The sequence below is a fragment of the Salvelinus fontinalis genome, chromosome 6 (assembly GCF_029448725.1).
Source record: "Salvelinus fontinalis isolate EN_2023a chromosome 6, ASM2944872v1, whole genome shotgun sequence".
Lineage (NCBI taxonomy): Eukaryota > Metazoa > Chordata > Actinopteri > Salmoniformes > Salmonidae > Salvelinus > Salvelinus fontinalis.
This window is the reverse complement of record NC_074670.1, coordinates 16,007,235-16,027,072: the sequence shown is the minus strand read 5'-3', so window position 1 is coordinate 16,027,072 and position 19,838 is coordinate 16,007,235. Positions and strand designations below refer to the sequence as shown.

Genomic DNA, 19,838 nt, shown 5'->3' with positions numbered 1-19,838 from the left:
AATTGCTTCGCCTTACATTTGTGGTTGGCTGGCAAGTTTAACCATCCAATTGTTTCCGATCTACAGGAGTGCACGTTTCACCATGGCACGGACAGTGGCGATACGTTGGCACATTATAATTATTAGAATATGGCAAACATTACTAAATTCTTGCATTATATCCGTTCGGGCTTTTACGGGCTACCGGAGACATGAAACTGCGCAATTGGTCTAAATGGGTAACGGAAACACTTCAATCACCTCATTATTTTTCGACACTATAGTTTTTTGCTAATATAAGGGCTCTGAAAGTGTTACAATTGTAATCAATCAAGAGCGTTGAAATCCTACCTTGAAAGAACTGTCTCGCCTGTAATGATATCAGAGCTGTACAGAGCACATCAGTTAACAAAAGATGGTTAAACGGAAATGTACCATAGCTGGCTGGCAATGGTCGAATTTATTTTCTCTATGCTGCTTTTCTAAATGTCGTCAAAACAAATCACTGGACAAGTTCATAGATACTTAGCAAATGACTATCCTTTTCCGAGTATGCAGACTACTCAGTCCTTTACTTTTTATGTACCAGATTGTCGAGATGTGTTCCCCTCATCTTGTTTCCCATGCAGGAAATAGTATGTTTTGAGTAATTTAAGTACATTATTGTAAAATAACAATTATGGTGGTTTAGTCTTCACTAAAGCAGTGTCATTATCAGACCTATATGAATATTAGGTTAATGTATCTAATGCATCATTATGTTTTCATTATTATTTACTTTAGTAGTCCTATATGGATTATCAATCATAGTTGTTCAGCCCATATACAAAAGAGCATAAGAGCCTACAGTGACAGTTTTGAAGGAATTTCGTACACTTTGCATTTTGGTCATCAATAAGGAGAAACACCCCTCTTGGATTGAAAACTCATTTTAATAAGAACAAACTCTCTGATCGCCCTAAACACCTTTTGATTATTTGCTGACTATTTATGATATTCTAGTTTGATTTAAGGACAGCTTTTGACTGTCAGAAGTAGGAAGCATTGGCTGTAACAAACTTCAAAGCGTCACGTGCTATTCATACAGCTGTTAAACATCCCATAGTTGTTGCAAGATTGCAGTCTTCAGAGGGACCTACTGCTCTGTTTACTGTATTTTACAGGAAAGTTTAATTATGTTTAGATATAATCCATATAGCCTGTTTTCAAGCAAATCCAGCATAAAGTGTTTGAACATCATCTGTCATTATGACATGGTGGCTGCCTACTAGAAAGCAAGTTTGAATGAGTCTTTTTGAAGCAAATGCATTACAGCTATGCTGGAGTGGCAAGGACATATCCCAACATGCACCAGCTGCAGCACAGCCTGCCCAATAGGCTACATTTACAGAGGCTTCATTCTTTGCTACAGGTAGAAGTGACTGAGTATTTATTCCTGTCAACAGTGTTGGGGAGTAACTGATTACACGTACGTATAATAAGATAGCAAAAAACCTGAAACTGTAATCACTTACTATCCCAGCAAAAATATTGTAATCAGGTGACGGATACTTTTGAAAAAATAGATTATTACTTTTTGGATTATTTTAAAGGCCCAGTGCAGTCAAAAACGTGATTTCCTGTGTGTTAATTTTATTTCCACACTATGAGGTTGGAATACTACTGTGAAATTGTGAAAATTATGATAATAAGACCCATTTAGTGTAAGAGCTGTTTGAAAGGACCACCTGAAATGTCAGCCTGTTGTGGTGGGATGGAGTGTTGGCCTGCCTGGTGACGCCACCAGGCAATAAGAAAGAGCGCTCCAAACCTCTCTGCCAATAACAGCTAGTTTCCCCACTCAGATCACTCCCAGACAGTCCGAGCAACATTTTAACTTGAGAAATTGCTCTTTGCTAAGAAGCTATTTTTATGTTTTTTTTTATCGACGATTTTAATTGAAAAGAATCACAGTAAGGTACTTAACAATTTATTTTTTACCCAGAATTGATTTGATAATGAGATTAAAACGGCAGCATTGGACCTTTTTAAATTCAGCTACAGTCATAGGGTGGATAGCTGTAGGCTGGTACACTCTTTTTGGGTGGGGAGAGATGGTCGAAAGCCATTATAGGAGATAATCATAAATGACTGACCATTCAGCACCGTTCACGAGTGCGTCAAGAGGGTATTTCTGTGGAGTTGCGCTTGTTGTAAGGTAGCCTATGACCTTTACGTCAGTAAGTACAATATCTTTTCAAAATAATACCTGGTGAGTAAATGAGACTGGAGAGTGTATGGAGAATATTATTTCACATCCGTTTTGTAGGTTAGGCTACTAGACTTAATGAAAAAGGGTAACATTTAACGTATTATCTGGAGCGTTTTCCTAAGATTAGTTTGATTATTTACACTCCGCTTATCCATTGAAGAAGGTATTGTAACGGTTTCGGCTTATTATTAACCACCCAGATTAATCAATTATCAAAATACGCATTAGCCTAATTTTACATGGAATAATATAAATCAGTAGGCCTACCTCGTATATATTTTTGATACCTACAATTTTCATTATTTGTTGGTCTTATTAATCTAAAAATTGAAAATAGTCTATATTAGACATGTTTCCATTGACACAAGTTTATTCGACAAAAGCAATGTCGCAATTTTTTTTATTACAACGTCTAACAGAAGCGGCAGATACAGGAGAAACCTTCTAAAGATCGGAAACCTTTTTATTCGTTCCACAGGGTGAATATTTGTTTTGTAGAACTTTCTTTATTGCGACAAATGATGGTGGAACGGTGTTTTTCGAAAAAATGGTCATTGCCGAATCATTTTGAAGGTAGCTACGTTGGGCATGTTATGTCACCGTGTAACTGTAACGTTCCACTTCACATTTAATCTTAAATGCATACTGCTTGCAAAATAAACATTCAACTATACAAATAATGTTAATTTGCAGGACAAGGATTGTCCTAACTTTCAATAATGCCTGAATTGCTTCGCCTTACATTTGTGGTTGGCTGGCAAGTTTATCCATCCAATTGTTTCCGATCTACATGAGTGCACGTTTCACCATGGCACGGACCGTGGTGATACGTTGGCATATTATAATTATTAGAATATGGCAAACATTACTAAATTCTTGCATTATATCCGTTCGGGCTTTTACGGGCTACCGGAGCAGCCCAGCCTCACATTCAATTCGCGCATATATGTACAAAATGTATTTCAGCAGATTTCGTGCGTTTTTGTGCATTTTTGGGGTGGTTCAATTCGTTTGAAAATACACACATTTCTGTGCTACTTAATTCGTGCGAAAAGACACGAATTTAACCAGTAGGCGACACACAAGCCGTTGCAACAACCATAGACGCGATCGCCTGTATTTATTTATTTTACGTTATGAATATATAGATATTTTGTCTTTTTTTAACCATTTAACCACAAGAGGTTATATATATATTGTCTTTATTTAATCCCTATTAAAACATTGTGGTTTTATGCCTATATGTACTGTTTTCGATTTTTTCCTGAACAGACTTTTCAGGATAGAATGAATGTAAGCAATGCATGATGGTTAATGGTGTTTTATTCGGTTGTAGTTCCATGTATTTCTTAAAAAATAAACGTGTAAACCATTTTTATTGAACAGAATGTAACTGAAAATAAAATGGCAGCCTTGCCATTGTCCATCAATAACAAAACTTTTTTTTTTCGTATAACATTTGGGGAAACGTATGCAGTCATTGTAGTCTTACATTTTGTTGGCCAACCAAAATTACCAAAACGTTAACCCGTAATAAGGCTAGGGTGGCTGAGTGTAAATACATGGCTCTGAGTGTAAGCACCTTTTCACTAGAAACGTTCTTGTGTTCAAATTACCGTCAGTGCGAAATAGCTAGAAAGCTTTCGTATTTCCACTTGGCTGCACCTACGGTTACGATAACGATAAATCAAGTGCAATACCTGCGTCGACCTGTGTCGAGCAGCAAAACACCGGAAAGCTTCTAGCCTACCGGAAAGTTACAAGAAGAACAAGAATAGTTACCTCATCCGGTCATGTGACACTCTGGATGCCCCCTAAAATCAATTTCAACCGTTTTGAAAAATGACACCTGGTAACCAAAAAAATACCAGGTGCATGAAAAGTTTGGAATTAGAATATTTTTTGAAAACCTCCCTAAATCACTCAGGCCATTGACTCGAGAAGAAAAAACATAAAATATTTTCCAGAAGAAAAAACAGAATATTTTTTGAAAACCTCCATAAATCACTCAGGCCAGCACCCATTGATTTGGGGCGGTAGTATAGCGCTCCCAGAGCGGGTATGGAAGTCTGGATCCCCCCTAAAAGCATTTAATGCTCTGTGTGTCTTTAAGCACCATACTTTTTCACTCCATCCTTGCTGTGTGTGTGTGTGTGTGTGTGTGTGTGTGTGTGTGTGTGTGTGTGTGTGTGTGTGTGTGTGTGTGTGTGTGTGTGTGTGTGTGTGTGTGTGTGTGTGTGTGTGTGTGTGTGTGTGTGTGTGTGTGAGAGAGCTTTTCTTTGACATCTGTTTAGCGAAATTACTGATTTACAGTTCATGAGGGTTGACCGATTCACACATTTAAAGTTTTGGAAAGATCTGACTTTTTTAAACCTTCGAAACAGCACCTATGACCCCATTTTAAGGCCCTTCCGGTTGGCACAGGAAGCTATAAGTAAATACATATCCTGATCGGGGTATGCTTTTACAGAATCCTGAGTTTTGAGTCTATACGTTAAGAACTGACTGATTTACACAGGGTTGAATGCACTATATATCACAAACTGCTGGTTGGGTATGGCAAAACACTTTTAGGGTGATTTTATCACTTCCGGTTGCTCCAGGAAGCTTAGAATCAACACAGGTAGACCTCATAGTGGCTTGATGGATTGTCATTGAAGACAGGTTCATAAGACATTCATAACCCACATAGGCTTCAGGATGAATTTAGGGGAGCAGGCAATGTATTCCTATGGGGTGAGATGTCATTGTAAACTGTTTGATGTAAACACCTTCTTTTAACTGTTAAGGGTTAATGCCACACGGTCAATGTTAGGCTTGCACAGAGATCTTAGGAACGTTCCTGAGGTCAAATTGTGCTTCTAAACCTTAACAGTTCTCTCTCTGTCTCCCAAAAGCAAAAGACTTGAAATGTAGGTCAAGGGTCATCTTCTTGTCACTGTCGCTGCGCTCAGACCGAGCAAGCTACGGTCAAGCGGGGCATCTCGTTGAACTCGGCACGGCTATGGTAATGTCATTTTTAGTGGTGATTTCAGAATGCTATTTTGGTGGTTTTTCACTGTTGAAACATATTGCAAATGCACAAAAGTCAACTAGCAAGTCAGTGTCCATCAGCTAATTAGATATTTTCAGACACCAAACTGATACCATCTGACTCCAAACTCACTTTTTCCAACTCGTTTAGAAGCCAACTATCACATATTTCAGAGCAGGCCCAAAATTCACAGCGCCTTCCATTTAAACCATAATAAAACAAATAATACGTAGTTATGTTCTAGCTGCGGGTCCAGTTTTAACATTATGTTTAGCCCTATGTGAGGCGACCTCGAATCCCAAGTTTCGGCTAGATAGGTAATTCGGTGCCCGAGCAAAACCTTAATTGGTGCTGAAATTCCACTTTTTTCCATGCCTTGCTACGGGGTCCTTGAATGAGCTATCGGACAGAAATGTCGGGGTCCGTCTCTATGGGCCGAGCCGGTTTCAATGCACCTAGTCTTGCAACTCTGGGACTTTTCTAAATGTCACCATTTTGTAATGCTCAAAATGAATTGAAGTCAATGCAAATGCACCGAGGCTTTTTATCGGTCCGAGAACCTTCTAGAGCCACATAACTCACCGTGCACAATCGACCTGAGGTCTAGAACAGGTTTGTAAAGTTTCAGAACTCTAGGTCTGACGGTTCTTTAAAAGTTCAAACAAAAGTAACTATTGCAGGCACTGTCTGCCTCTAAGCCCCTCAGTGTGTCACTCCATCCTTTCTGTGTGGGTGTGTAAATTTTTCCTTGAAATCTGATGGGATGAATGACTGATTTACAGTTCATGAGGGTTGCCTATTCACATATATTAAGTTTTGGAAAGATTTGACTTTTTTAACCCTTCGAAACAGCCCTTTTGACACCAATTATGGCACTTCCGGTTGGCACAGGAAGCTGAAAGTAAACACATATCCTCATTGGAGTGGGCTTTCACAGAATCCTGAGTTTTAAGTCTATACGTTAAGAACTCACTGATTTACATAGGGTTGAATGCACTATTTCTCTCAAACTGCAGGTTGGGTATGGCAAACACTTTTAGGGTGATTTAACCACTTCCGGTTGCTTCAGGAAGCTTAGAATCGACACAGGTAGACCTCATAGTGGCCTGATGGATTGTCATCGAAGACAGGTTCATAAGGCATTATTAACCCACATAGGCTTCAGGTTGAATTTAGGGGAGCAGGCAATGTATTCCTATGGGGAGACATGTCATTGTAAACTGTTTGATGTAAACACCTTCTTTTAACTATTAAGGGTTAATGCCACACGGTCAATGTTAGGCTTGCACAGATCGGGAGGACCTTAGGAACGTTCCTGAGGTCAAATTGTGCTTCTAACCTTAACGGTTCTCTCTCTGTCTCCCAAAAGCAAAAAACTATGAAATTGAGGTCAAAGGGTCATTTGGGTCCTTCTTCTTGTAACGGTCGCTGCACTCAGACCGAGCTAGCTACGGTCAAGCGGGGCATCTCGTTGAACTCGGCACGGCCTGGAGATAATGGCAATGCCATTGCAGGCTTTGTGTGTCTTTAAGCACCGTACTTTTTCACTCCATCCTTTTATCCCCTTTTCTTCGTGGTATCCAATCGCTAGTAATTACTATCTTGTCTCATCGCTACAACTCCTGTATGGGCTCAGGAGAGACGAAGGTCGAAAGCCACGCGTCCTCCGAAGCACAACCCAACCAAGCCGCACTGCTTCTTAACACAGCGCGCCTCCAACCCGGAAGCCAGCCGCACCAATGTGTCGGAGGAAACACCGTGCACATGGCCCCCTTGGCTAGCGCGCACTGCCCCTGGCCCGCCACAGGAGTCGCTGGAGCGCGATGAGACAAGGACATCCCTACCGGCCAAACTCTCCCTAACCCTGACGACGCTAGGCCAACGGACCTCCCGGTCGCGGCCGGCTGCGGCAGAGCCTGGGCGCGAACCCAGAGACTCTGGTGGCGCAGCTAGCACTGCGATGCAGTGGCAGAGCTTCGAGACCCACTTAAAAAATGTTCGTCTGAACACACTGCAACTGGATCTGTAATTATTTATTTTTTTAACTCCTTTTTGTAAACATGACCAATTTGTCAATGTACGATTTCTCTTAAATTACGATAGATAAATGGCTGGTTCTTTTTTTCCTGACACCGTATGCTTATGTACTTTGACGTGAAGCGGTCAAATTAGCACCCTACTTTACGTTTTTTGACCTTTAATCCCAGAAAAATGGCCATAACTCAAAAAGCGTTGAAGCCTCGAAGCCATCTTGTTCGGGGCCAACTGTCCATTACGTCTTCTAAATATTTTCCGTTTAGGAGAAAAGGCCACATACATTTGCAATGTGCTTGTGCATTTGCAATATTATTTCTTTTCCCTCTGGTGGGAATTTCCTAGACTGCGGAAAATGACCAAAATGTGTTATTTTTATAAAACGGAAACCGAACGTCCGAGAGATTTAGTTTGATGACTTCCTGAAAGATCTCTCCCCCGCGCACGGCCCGACGCCGTCCGCGAATTTTAGAAACGTTGCAGGACGTCTAGTAAGGGACCTTACATTTGCAATGTGGCGTTTCTCACTAACCATATGGCGAGTGCTAAAATGTTCCCTTAAAGTATGGAAAGGCCTTGGAAAGGCCATAAGTGTAAGCCAACATAATTCATTATTTTACATTAACATGTAATACATGCATTATGAAGAAAATGGTGTAATTTAGGCTCCACGAAATATGAAATGGGTTATGAAGAAGATCGTGTATGGTTGCCTACATGACAACAAGGTGTTCTGATTACAAGTGCACCAGTATCAAAAGTATTAAGCGAAATCAAGCACAGAAAACAGCATTGGCATTAATAAAACAATATTTCCCACGAATTAAGTCGCAGGTAAATGTGCGTATTTTCTCAAAAATTCTGTTCAGCAAGTCTAAAACAGTACATATAGGCATACAACGACACATTTTAAAACATGGTTAAACAAAGACAACATTTCTGTATATTCATGACGTTGAATTAGCCATTAAGAAGAACAAAAATGAAATACAAATTATCGCGTCTACATGGTTGTTGCAACGGCTTGTGTGTCACCTACTGGTTAAATTTGTGTCTTTTCGCACGAATTAAGTAGCACAGAAATTCGTGTATTTTCAAACGAATTGAACCACCCCAAAAATGCACAAAAACGCACGAAATCTGCTGAAATACATTTTGTACATATATGCGCGAATTGAATGTGAGACTGTGTTGACCGGAGACATGAAACTGCGCAATTGGTCTAAATGGGTAACGGAAACACTTCAATCACCTCATTATTTTTCGACACTATAGTTTTTTGCTAATATAAGGGCTCTGAAAGTGTTACAATTGTAATCAATCAAGAGCGTTGAAATCCTACCTTGAAAGAACTGTCTCGCCTGTAATGATATCAGAGCTGTACAGAGCACATCAGTCAACACAAGATGGTTAAACGGAAATGTACCATAGCTGGCTGGCAATTGTCGAATTTATTTTTTCTATGCTGCTTTTCTAAATGTCGTCAAAACAAATCACTGGACAAGTTCATAGATACTTAGCAAATTACTTTCCTTTTCCGAGTATATAGACTACTCAGTCCTTTACTTTTTATGTACCAGATTGTCGAGATGTGTTCCCCTCATCTTGTTTCCCATGCAGGAAATAGTATGTTTTGAGTAATTTAAGTACATTATTGTAAAATAACAATTATGGTGGTTTAGTCTTCACTAAAGCAGTGTCATTATCAGACCTATATGAATATTAGGTTAATGTATCTAATGCATCATTATGTTTTCATTATTATTTACTTTAGTAGTCCTATATGGATTATCAATCATAGTTGTTCAGCCCATATACAAAAGAGCATAAGAGCCTACAGTGACAGTTTTGAAGGAATTTCGTACACTTTGTATTTTGGTCATCAATAAGGAGAAACACCCCTCTTGGATTGAAAACTCATTTTAATAAGAACAAACTCTCTGATCGCCCTAAACACCTTTTGATTATTTGCTGACTATTTATGATACTCTAGTTTGATTTAAGGACAGCTTTTGACTGTCAGAAGTAGGAAGCATTGGCTCTAACAAATGTCAAAGCGTCATGTGCTATTCATGCTGTTGGTAAAGCCCCATAGTTGTTGCAAGATTGCGGTCTTCAGAGGGACCCACTGCTCTGTTTACTGTATTTTACAGGAAAGTTTAATTATGTTTAGATATAATCCATATAGCCTGTTTTCAAGCAAATCCAGCATAAAGTGTTTGAACATCATCTGTCATTATGACATGGTGGCTGCCTACTAGAAAGCAAGTTTGAATGAGTCTTTTTGAAGCAAATGCATTACAGCAATGCTGGAGTGGCAAGGACATATCCCAACATGCACCAGCTGCAGCACAGCCTGCCCAATAGGCTACATTTACATAGACCTCATTACTTGCTTCAGGTAGAAGTGTCTGGGTATTTATTCCTGTCAACAGTGTTGGGGAGTAACTGATTTCACTTACGTATAATTTGATAGCAAAAAACCTGAAACTGTAATCAAGTACTTTACCAACAAAAAGATTGTAATCAGGTGAGGTATACTTTTGAAAAAATAGATGATTAATTCTTGGATTACTTTAAAGGCCCAGTGCATCAAAAACGTTATTTGTGTTTTATGTACACCACCATTCAAAAGTTTTGGGTCACTTAGAAATGTCCTTGTTTTTGAAAGGAAATAACGTTTTTTGTCCATTAAAATAACATCAAATTGATTGGAAATAATGTGTAGACATTGTTAATGTTGTAAATGACTATTGTAGCTGGAAACAACAGATTTTTTATGGAATATCTACATAGGCGTACAGAGGCCCATTATCAACAAACATCAATTACTCCTGTGTTCCAATGGCACATTGTGTTAGCTAATCCAAGTTTATCATTTTAAAAGGCTAATTGATCATTAGAAAACCCTTTTTGAAATTATGTTATCACAGCTGAAAACTGTTATCCTGATTAAAGAAGCAATACAACTGGCCTTATTTAGACTAGTTGAGTATCTGGAGCATCAGCATTTGTGGGTTCGATTACAGGCTCAAAATAGCCAGAAACAAAGAACTTTCTTCTGAAACTCGTCAGTCTACTCTTGTTCTGAGAAATGAAGGCTATTCCATGCGAGAAATTGCCAAAAAACTGAAGATCTCGTACAATGCTGTGTACTACTCCCTTCACAGATCTATGACATATCTATAACTCACATTTCTATGTGCATTTTGTTGGGTCGCTCAAAAATGTACATATCACAGCTTTAACGTATATAGTTTGATAACAAATGCCTCACAAGTCCTCAACTGGCAGCTTCATTAAATAGTACCCGAAAAACACTAGTCTCAACATCAACAGTGAAGAGGCGACTCCGGGATGCTGGCCTTCTAGGCAGAGTTGCAAAGATAAATCAATATCTTAGACTGGCCAATAAAAATAAAATATTAAGATGGGCAAAAGAACACAGACACTGGACAGAGGAACTCTGCCTAGATGGCCAGCACCCCGGAGTCGCCTCTTCACTGTTGACATTGAGACTGGTGTTTTGCGGGTACTATTTAATGAAGCTGCCAGTTGACGACTTGTGAGGCATTTGTTATCAAAATATATACGTTAAAGCTGCGATATGTACATTTTTGGGCGACCTGACAAAATTCACATAGAAATGTGAGTTATAGATCTGTCATTCTCAATGAATGCAAGTCTAAGAAGCAGTAGATCTGCTCTATGTACGCTAGTTTTGTTTTTGTGTCCTTTACTTTCAGTTTTGTACACCAGCTTCAAACAGCTGAAAATACAATCTATTTTGTTATGGAAAATATATATTTCACAGCGGTTTAGATGGTACAATGATTCTCTGGACTATACTTGCTTGTTTTATCACAAACTGAAATTAGACAAACTATGAGAATTTTAGCAACTAGGAAATGACAGAGTGATTTTGCATAGTGCATCTTTGACTATGCACTACATAATTTTGCTTCACTAGTTATCTGTTTTTAGCAGTTTGATTAAGTGATAGTTGATTGTATTGTTAACAAATGACAAGAAAATAATTTCAAAAGTAAACTGAATATTGCATCGTGAAAGGCAGATACTTATATTGAATATTTATCCAAATTGAAAGAGTGATTTGATGCAGTGAACAAGTACTTTGTGAATTTGCTTGTAGTCAGTGAATTGAAAATGTGCTTAAAGTTTTAAGGAAGAGGCATTTTGATGATCTGTTTAGTTTTTTGTGCTTATGTAACCCTGCTTGCTTAGCGAGTACCGCTTCCTCCTTATTTGTCTCACATCGAGGCTCAACACAGGACCTCTGGCTTGCTGGCACATGTGACCGCGTCTTACCATTCGGCGCCACCGTAAAGTTCCCAATTTATTTGTCACATGTGCCGAACACCTACAGGTGTAGGTAGTGTCATGACGTTGGCCTGTGGGTAAGGTTTATGACCCCCCCATAAATACCTTTCTCCCTTCCCTCTCTCTTGACTCTAGGGGGACTCTTGAATAGCCTTTGTTAAACAGAGAGTCTGGGAACATCAAACAAGTAGAGGGAAAGGAACCTTATTTCGGTTATAGAACCAGTTGAAAATATGCATTGGTACTTAGTGAATATGTCAGTTCGGTTGTCAACTGAGACATTATGACTGATGACAGGACGACCTAAACTGTATCTGGGAAAGTCTACACATTATAGTTATCAGATTCACATGGAATTGTTGTGCAATTCAAATGTTTAAATATAAAATTATTAATGAAAAGATGAAATGTAATTTTAGCTTCCAAATGAGAGATTTGGGTTTTCATAAGGTTAGGGCTCTGCTCAATCAGTGGCCCGCCCCTGTGAAGAGACATGGGTTATAAAGTATGAAACACACCCTTCTTCCTCCACTATATAAGCCCTTGACGAAAATGAACCTCCTGTTCTGGGTACATTAGGATGACGATCCGATGTCAGAAGGATTCAGATAATAACTGTTCCGAGTACATTAGGATGACGATCCGATGTCAGAAGGATTCAGATAATAACAACAGAACGAAGACAACCTCGGCGTGAGCTTTCGTTGCGAATGGTATGCACTTTGAACTCTTATTCGCTACAGAGGTGATACCTCCTAGCCGTTGAGTTAGCAGCGGCCTCTGTAAATGTTGGCTAGGAAAGGACGGACAGAGTATCCCGTCTACCACACAACGACGACACTACAACGTTTCCCGTTCACCACCAGAGACACTCTTCAAAGGACAAAGGACTCTGTTGAGCAACACGGCCTTCCATCTACCACCAACCTATTGAAGCGCAGCTCAGAGTAAATATTTATTGCATTTTTCTTTTCCAAATGGCCGGTAATTTAGAATGCATAAGATTCTGTATTTACGATAGAGTAGCTGCCTACGGCCCGATAGAGACATCGCTTCTCCCTTTGTTCTTCAGTCTTCCCGCTCTTTCACTCAAACCCAGGCCCCTTTTCTTTGTGTAACCAGCTGTCATATCTGTTCCGTCCGCTAGGGACGTTTTCCTTTATGACATAATTCGTAATCAAGGTATGATTCATTCTGTGTATATGTAATTCTGTGTGATTAGTTAGGTATTTAGTAAATAAATATTTAAACCCAATTTTGTATTGCTGATTCAACTTGTTAGCCAGGGTTCGTGAAGAAGAACTTTCAGATGAGACTGAAATAAGGTGACGATTAATATTGACTGCTATTGATGTAAAATATTACTAGGTAATACTAATATTACTACATGTTCTACTACATTGTTCACACTGCGTGCCTTAATGCTCAAATCAGTTTGGTTTTTCAAAACCGTTTTGGAATACTGACTGTCTAAACAGCAAGTTACGTGACCAAGTCAGACTTGTGTGTGTTCAGATAGTAATTTGCTAACATGGCTACGCTATTTGTCATAGTAACGACTGGTGTGTGTTCGGTAGTGTAGGCTGATTGGCGGTGGTGCTTGTGCTTCCTATCACTCAGAAGTTATGTAGCAAGCTAAGGTGACAACAATGCCAGCCATGGACGTTTCCCAGTTGCTTTGAATGTTCAAAATCATAGTGTAAGAACGCTTTTAAAGCCTCAAACGATAAGATAATCCAACTTTCCAAATGTGTAATTTTTTGGCTAGCCACAGCAGTCAACTAGCCAGCTTTCTAAATGTTTAGCTCATATCAAATTTTATTGGTTGCATACACATATTTTGCAGATGTTATCGCAGGTGCAGCGAAATGCTTATGTTTCTGGCCCCAACTGTGCAGTAATACCTAAAAACACTAAATGCATAAATACCAAATAAAGAAATTAAGAAATATCAGAACGAGCAATGTCAGAATCCACCACATTCACAAAAATGGATCGCTCCTACAGACAGTGAGTCATGTGGCCGTGGCTTTCTATATAAAGCAGGCAGACAGGCATCGAGGCATTAAGTTACTGTTCGATTGAACGTTAGAATGGGCAAAACAAGTGACCTAAGCGACTGAGTCTGGTATGGTCATTGGTGCCAGGCGCACCAGATCCAGTATCTCAGAAACGTCCGCCCTCCTGGGCTTATCACGCAGGGCAGTGTTCAGTCAGTGGCAGTCCTATGGGCAAAAACAGCTCATTGATGAGAGAGGTCAAAGCAGAATGGCAAGAATCATGCAAGCTAACAGACGGGCCACAAACAGACAAATAACAGCGCAGTGCAACAGTGGTGTGTAGAACGGCAACTCGGAACGCATAACTCGTCGATCCTTGTCATTGATGGGCAATTGCAGCAGACGACAACGACAGGTTCCACTCCTATCAGCTAAAAACCAAAAGAAGCGGCTCCATTGGGCACACGATCACCAACACATGACAATTGAGGAGTGGAAAAACATTGCCTTGAACATGCCAGCTAGTTAAATTTACTTGAGTGGCTTGCAAGTCCCCAGACCTCAACTCAATCTAACATCTTTGGGATGAGATGGAACGGACTGTTCTCAGCATGAATGTACCGCTGTCCAATCTGGACCAACATCCCTGTGGAATGCTTACGAACACTTCCTGTGGAACACCTTGTAGAATGCCCCTAAGAGTTCAGGCTGTTCTGGAGGCAAAGAGGTGTCCTGGTACCAAATAAACTGGCCACTGAGTGTATATGTACTGTATATAATAGTGTGAAAGACAGCACAGACCGTATATGAATAAAAAAAGGTGTGTACAGCAGTAGTTATATAGGACGAGCCTTTATGAGCCTACATAAAGCTCTCCCCCTAAAGCAGAGTCCCAACACTTTACCACTGCTACACATGGCAATCAGCGGAGCCTTGTCTGGCAGTGAAACAGTTCATTCAGCCTCATTTACTGCCTTTTAAAAACATAGCTGATTTTTCTTTTGCTTAACTAGGCAAGCCAGTTAATTAAGAACAAATTCTTAATTACAATGGCTGTCTACCCTGGCCAAACCCGGACGACGCTGGGCCAATTGTGCACCACCCTATGGAACTCCCAATCACGGCCGGTTGTGATTCAGCCTGATTCGGTCTGTAGCGTCTTTACTATCAAATGAGGAGAGACAAACTTATCACACAAGTCAGAGTTATAATTAAACTACATCTTTAATAATAAGTGCTTTGCAATAGCAATGACTCACCATTTTCTAATGATCCGTTGAGAGTGACAGCACACTGGCTACTGAAATCTTTTATAGCAAAGATCCACCCCCTAGTCAACTTAACACACCACAGATATTAGGAACAGTTCACAAAGTGAGACTTTATAAATGAGAAAGGAGTATCCCGTAGGCAGATAGCATTCACTATAAACTATCGTTCAGTTTGGCCCCCGAAGACGAGGTTACTATCTCATTCCTGGTACTTCATAGCACAAAAACACCAACTCATCCAATGGCATAAATCAATTGTCAACTCTAGATACTCCCATCTCAAGTAAAACCCCTTCTAGACCCCACTCCTGGACAAGCTCACTGAGGGGAGTGAGTCTCTAGGTCATACACCATCCCAGGATAAGTGCAACATCAGAGAGGACATACAATGGTTCCAGACACTGCTATACACCTCCCCCCAATGCCAAAGGAGGGAGTGACATGCGCACAGACATTGTGGAGACAAGTAATTGGTTCCCCATTAATCACGCCATCCCTACACATGGTCTAAGAATAGGTAAAGACACATTCACATATGAAGACAATGTTCCATCCTGTCCTCTTCCCTTTCTGAAACTCTGCATAGCACCAGGGACATGTGAAAGACAAGCCTGACCTCTCCTCTCTCTGGGCCCCAAGTGACTGAGCCCCAGCTGAGGGAAGAAGTGCAACTGCCAACACCAGAATCCAAAGGGATACATTCTAATAACAAGTATATCACATAAGCATATTATGCCGATAAGACATCTTAATTATCTATGTTACCCAACTAATTCTGATTCATCCGCCACAGTAGTGACGCCTCTAGAACTGAGATGCTACTCAGGAGCCCAAATATATGAAATGGCTGACTTGCTTAAACTGTCTAGGATTGGGAACCCCTCGCCAACGGCCAATGAAATTGCAGGGCGCCAAATTCAATCAACAGAAATCTCATAATTAAATTTTCTCAAACATACAAGTATTAGACACCATTTTAAAGATAAACTTCTCGTTAATCCAACCACAGTGTCCGATATCAAAAAAGCTTTTTGGCGAAAGCAGAACATATCATTATGTTAGGTCAGCAACTAGTCACAGAAAGCATACAGCGATTTTCCAAGCAAAGAGAGGAGTCACAAAAAGCAGAAATATTGATAAAATGAATCACTAACCTTTGATATTTGTCATCAGATGACACTCCCGGGACAACATGTTACACAATACATGTATGTTTTGTTCGATCAAGTTCTTATTTATATCCAAAAACCTCAGTTTACATTTGGCTTTGCCTCCAAAACATCCCTTGAATTTGCACAGAGCCACATCAAATCACAGAAATACTCATAATAAACATTAATAAAAGATACAAGTGTTATTCAGAGATTTAAAGATATGCTTCTCCTTAATGCAACCGCTGTGTCAGATTTGTCTTCAGAAAAGCAAATGGAACGGGAGCTACCTCTCATGTAAATGCGCATGGTCAGCTCGTGTCTGCTGGCAGACCTCTGACTCATTCCCTTCTCATTCGGCCCCACTTCACAGTAGAAGCATCAGACAAGGTTCTAAAGACTGTTGACATCTAGTGGAAGCCTTAGGAAGTGCACGATGACCCATATCCCACTGTATATTCAATAAGGGCTGAGTTGAAAAACTACAAACCTCAGATTTCTCACTTCCTCGTTGGATTTCTTCTTAGGTTTTTGCCTGCCATATGAGTTCTGTTATACTCACAGACATCATTCAAACAGTTCTAGAAACTTCAGAGTGTTTCCTATCCAATACTACTAATAATATGCATATATTAGCATCTGGAACTGAGTAGGAGGCAGTTTACTCTGGGCACGCTTTTCATCAAAAAGTGAAAATTCTGCCCCCTATCCATTAAACAAATGTGGGTTCTACTAACAATTGAGCTGTACAAATTATGGCATAAGGGGACAACGAGCGGACAAGAGGCAATCTATAATTCTGATTAAGAAATTAATGAGTGAGCTAGAATGGACGTAGTCAATATAACTATTTGTTCAGCACTTTTGAAATGTACAGCGACATAATTCTCCCTGTACACCAAGTCAGAACCGTAGGATAAATAAAGGGGGCAAATAGCAGACAATGAAAGCTCATACAATATTCAATGATGACATTTTGGCTATTGGCTAAATGTGCACCACCAAGTCAGAACAGTAGGTTAAATTATGAGGGGAAAAGTGACCAAATTATTAGGGTGAGGCACATGGGGTACTAACAGCTTACTACACAACATACACTTAGTATTACTTTCTTAGCTACAGTATACATATCTCCCTGGCGTATTACACAATTTATGCAGCAGTGTCAATACATTTTTGTACTCACCTTATTGTGCTGTATTTACTTGAACAGGAAGGTGGAGCCGCGGTCCTTCGTGTGCAAATTTTGTCATCAACCTTAGTCATCAAAGTCTGGCATTCTCTGCATTTACGGTTCTTTCATGACAACTTGGAACTCGAATTCCGAGTTGGATGACCTTTTAAAATGTATTTTCCCAGTCGGAGCTCGTTTTTTTCAGAGTTCCTAGTTGTCTTGAACTTACTAAAGTCTAAGATTTCAGAGTTTCCAGGTGTTTTGAACGCAGCAGAAGTCATACTGGGTTGACAGAATGGCCAATGTTGAATGTTTATCCTTTTAAAACCTCTCTGGGATATTTGGAACAGTTAAGTCCCACCCCGCCAACAGCCAGGGAAAGAGCAGGGCGCCAAATTCAAAACAACAAAAATCTCATAATTAAAATTCCTCAAGCATACAAGTATTTTACACCATTTTAAAGATAGAATTCTCATTAATCCAGCCACGGGGTGTCTGATTTCAAAAAGGCTTTACAGTGAAAGCACCACAAACGATTATGTTAGGTCACCACCAAATCACAGAAAAACACAGCCGTTTTTCCAGCCGAAGAGAGGAGTCACAAAAAGCAGAAATATAGATAAAATTAATCACTAACCTTTGATGATCTTCATCAGATGACACTCATAGGACTTCATGTTACACAATACATGTATGTTTTGTTCGGTAAAGTTCATATTTATATGCAAAAATCGCATTTTACATTGGCGTGTTATCTTCAGTAGTTCCAAAACATGCAGTGATTTTGCAGAGAGCCACATCAATTCACAGAAATACTCATAATAAACATTGATAAAAGATACAACTATTATACATGGAACTTTAGATAAACTTATCCTTAATGCAACCGCTGTGTCAGACAAAAACACTTTACGGAAAAAGCACCCCATGCAATAATCTGAGTACGGCGCTCAGAGACCAAAACAGCCAAAGAGATGTTGTGTCGTCAACATTAGTCAGAAATAGCATTATAAATATTCACTTACCTTTGATGATCTTCATCAGAATGCACTCCCAGGAATCCCAGTTCCACAGTAAAGGTTTGATTTGTTCGATAAAGTTCATAATTCATGTCAAAATACCTTCCTTTGTTATTGCATTTGGTAAACAAATCCAAACGAGCGTGCAAGTCCAGCCAAAAGGTCGGACGAAAAGTCCAAAAAGTTCCGTTACAGTCCGTAGAAACATGTCAAACTAAGTATAGAATCAATCTTTAGGATGTTTTTAACATAAATCTTCAATAATATTCCAACCTGGGGAATTCCTTTGTCTGTAGAAAAGCAATGCAGCGTGAGCTACATCTCACATGACCGCGCGTCACGAGCTCAAAGCATTCTGCCAGACCTCTGACTCATTCCCCTCTCATTCGCCCCCACTTCACAGTAGAAGCCTCAAACAAAGTTCTAAAGACTGTTGACATCTAGTGAAAGCATTAGGAAGTGCAACATGACCAATATAACATTGTATCATCAATAGGGAATGAGTTGAAACTCAACCAACCTCAGATTTCCCACTTCCTGGTTGGATTCTTTTCTCAGGTTTTCGCTGCCATATGATTTCTGTTATACTCACAGACATCATTCAAACAGTTTTAGAAACTTCAGAGTGTTTTCTATCCAATACTTCTAATACTATGCATGTATTAGCAACTGGGACTGAGTAGCAGGCAGTTTACTATGGGCATCTTATTCATCCAAGCTACTCAATACTGCCCCACTGTCACCAAGAAGTTAAGCTTGGAAAAGAGACCCTTAAACTCAGACTTGGTCCACACACCCACACCACTGAATAGCAGGCTAGTTATTGCTTTGCAATGCTTGCAGTTAGCCACTGATTCCTTCCAAACCACTCATTGTTGAATTTGCGATTTCCAACTTGTTGTGTAATGTTTATGTCCAATGACTGATGAGCACCGATACGTTTTATCTATAATTTCTCTTCATCATTTTTCTTCATATGACAAGGATTGAAAAGGATTTGCCAGTAGATTGTCGAATTGATTAATAATGATGACTGCTACTATAGCTTGCTAGCTAAGATTTTGAAAGTATGATATTGACATGATCAATGACCTTGAGCCTTCTTGGATGGGCACTTCTAATGTAACTCTATGACAGCATCCAAGGGGTGCAATTTTCAAGCTCTCCAAACTCTCAAGCTTGCAATACGCAATTTTCAATCTTCAAGCTCTCAAGCTTTTCCAGTGACGCAGTGTCCCCGTGAGTGACAGAACACTGAGCCAATCACGGCACAACTAGAGAACATTCCTATCCCCTACGCTCAGTATTTTACACTCGCTGCCCCACCACCACAGAAAGCACTGAGCTAGGCTGAAACACCTGCATTTTGGAGCTGCCTTACTCAGGAAAACAAAAGAGACCATGTTTGTATGTGGCTTTATAAACTTTTTTTTGTTCATTGTTTGCAAACTAATATGTGAAACGTATTAATGGCAAAATAAATATTTGTTATTGTTTTTATTTTTTTTAGCTAAACAGGTGGGGCTCTGCCTGCCCTGAACGACAGGTCGCCACTGGCCCTTACCCATTTTAATTACAATGTTA

The 19,838-nt window shown here is 39.8% G+C and overlaps 1 protein-coding gene across 1 annotated transcript in view; it reads left to right on the top strand.

Moving 5' to 3' along the window:
* Window positions 1-1,983: 1,983 nt before the first annotated feature.
* Window positions 1,984-19,838, top strand: part of LOC129857155 (NXPE family member 3-like) — a 44,164-nt gene continuing 26,309 nt past the window's right edge. Inside the window, exon 1 of the mRNA XM_055925126.1 lies at window positions 1,984-2,198. The gene's annotated coding sequence lies outside the window, so the exon portion shown is untranslated. The remainder of the gene's footprint in view (window positions 2,199-19,838) is intronic.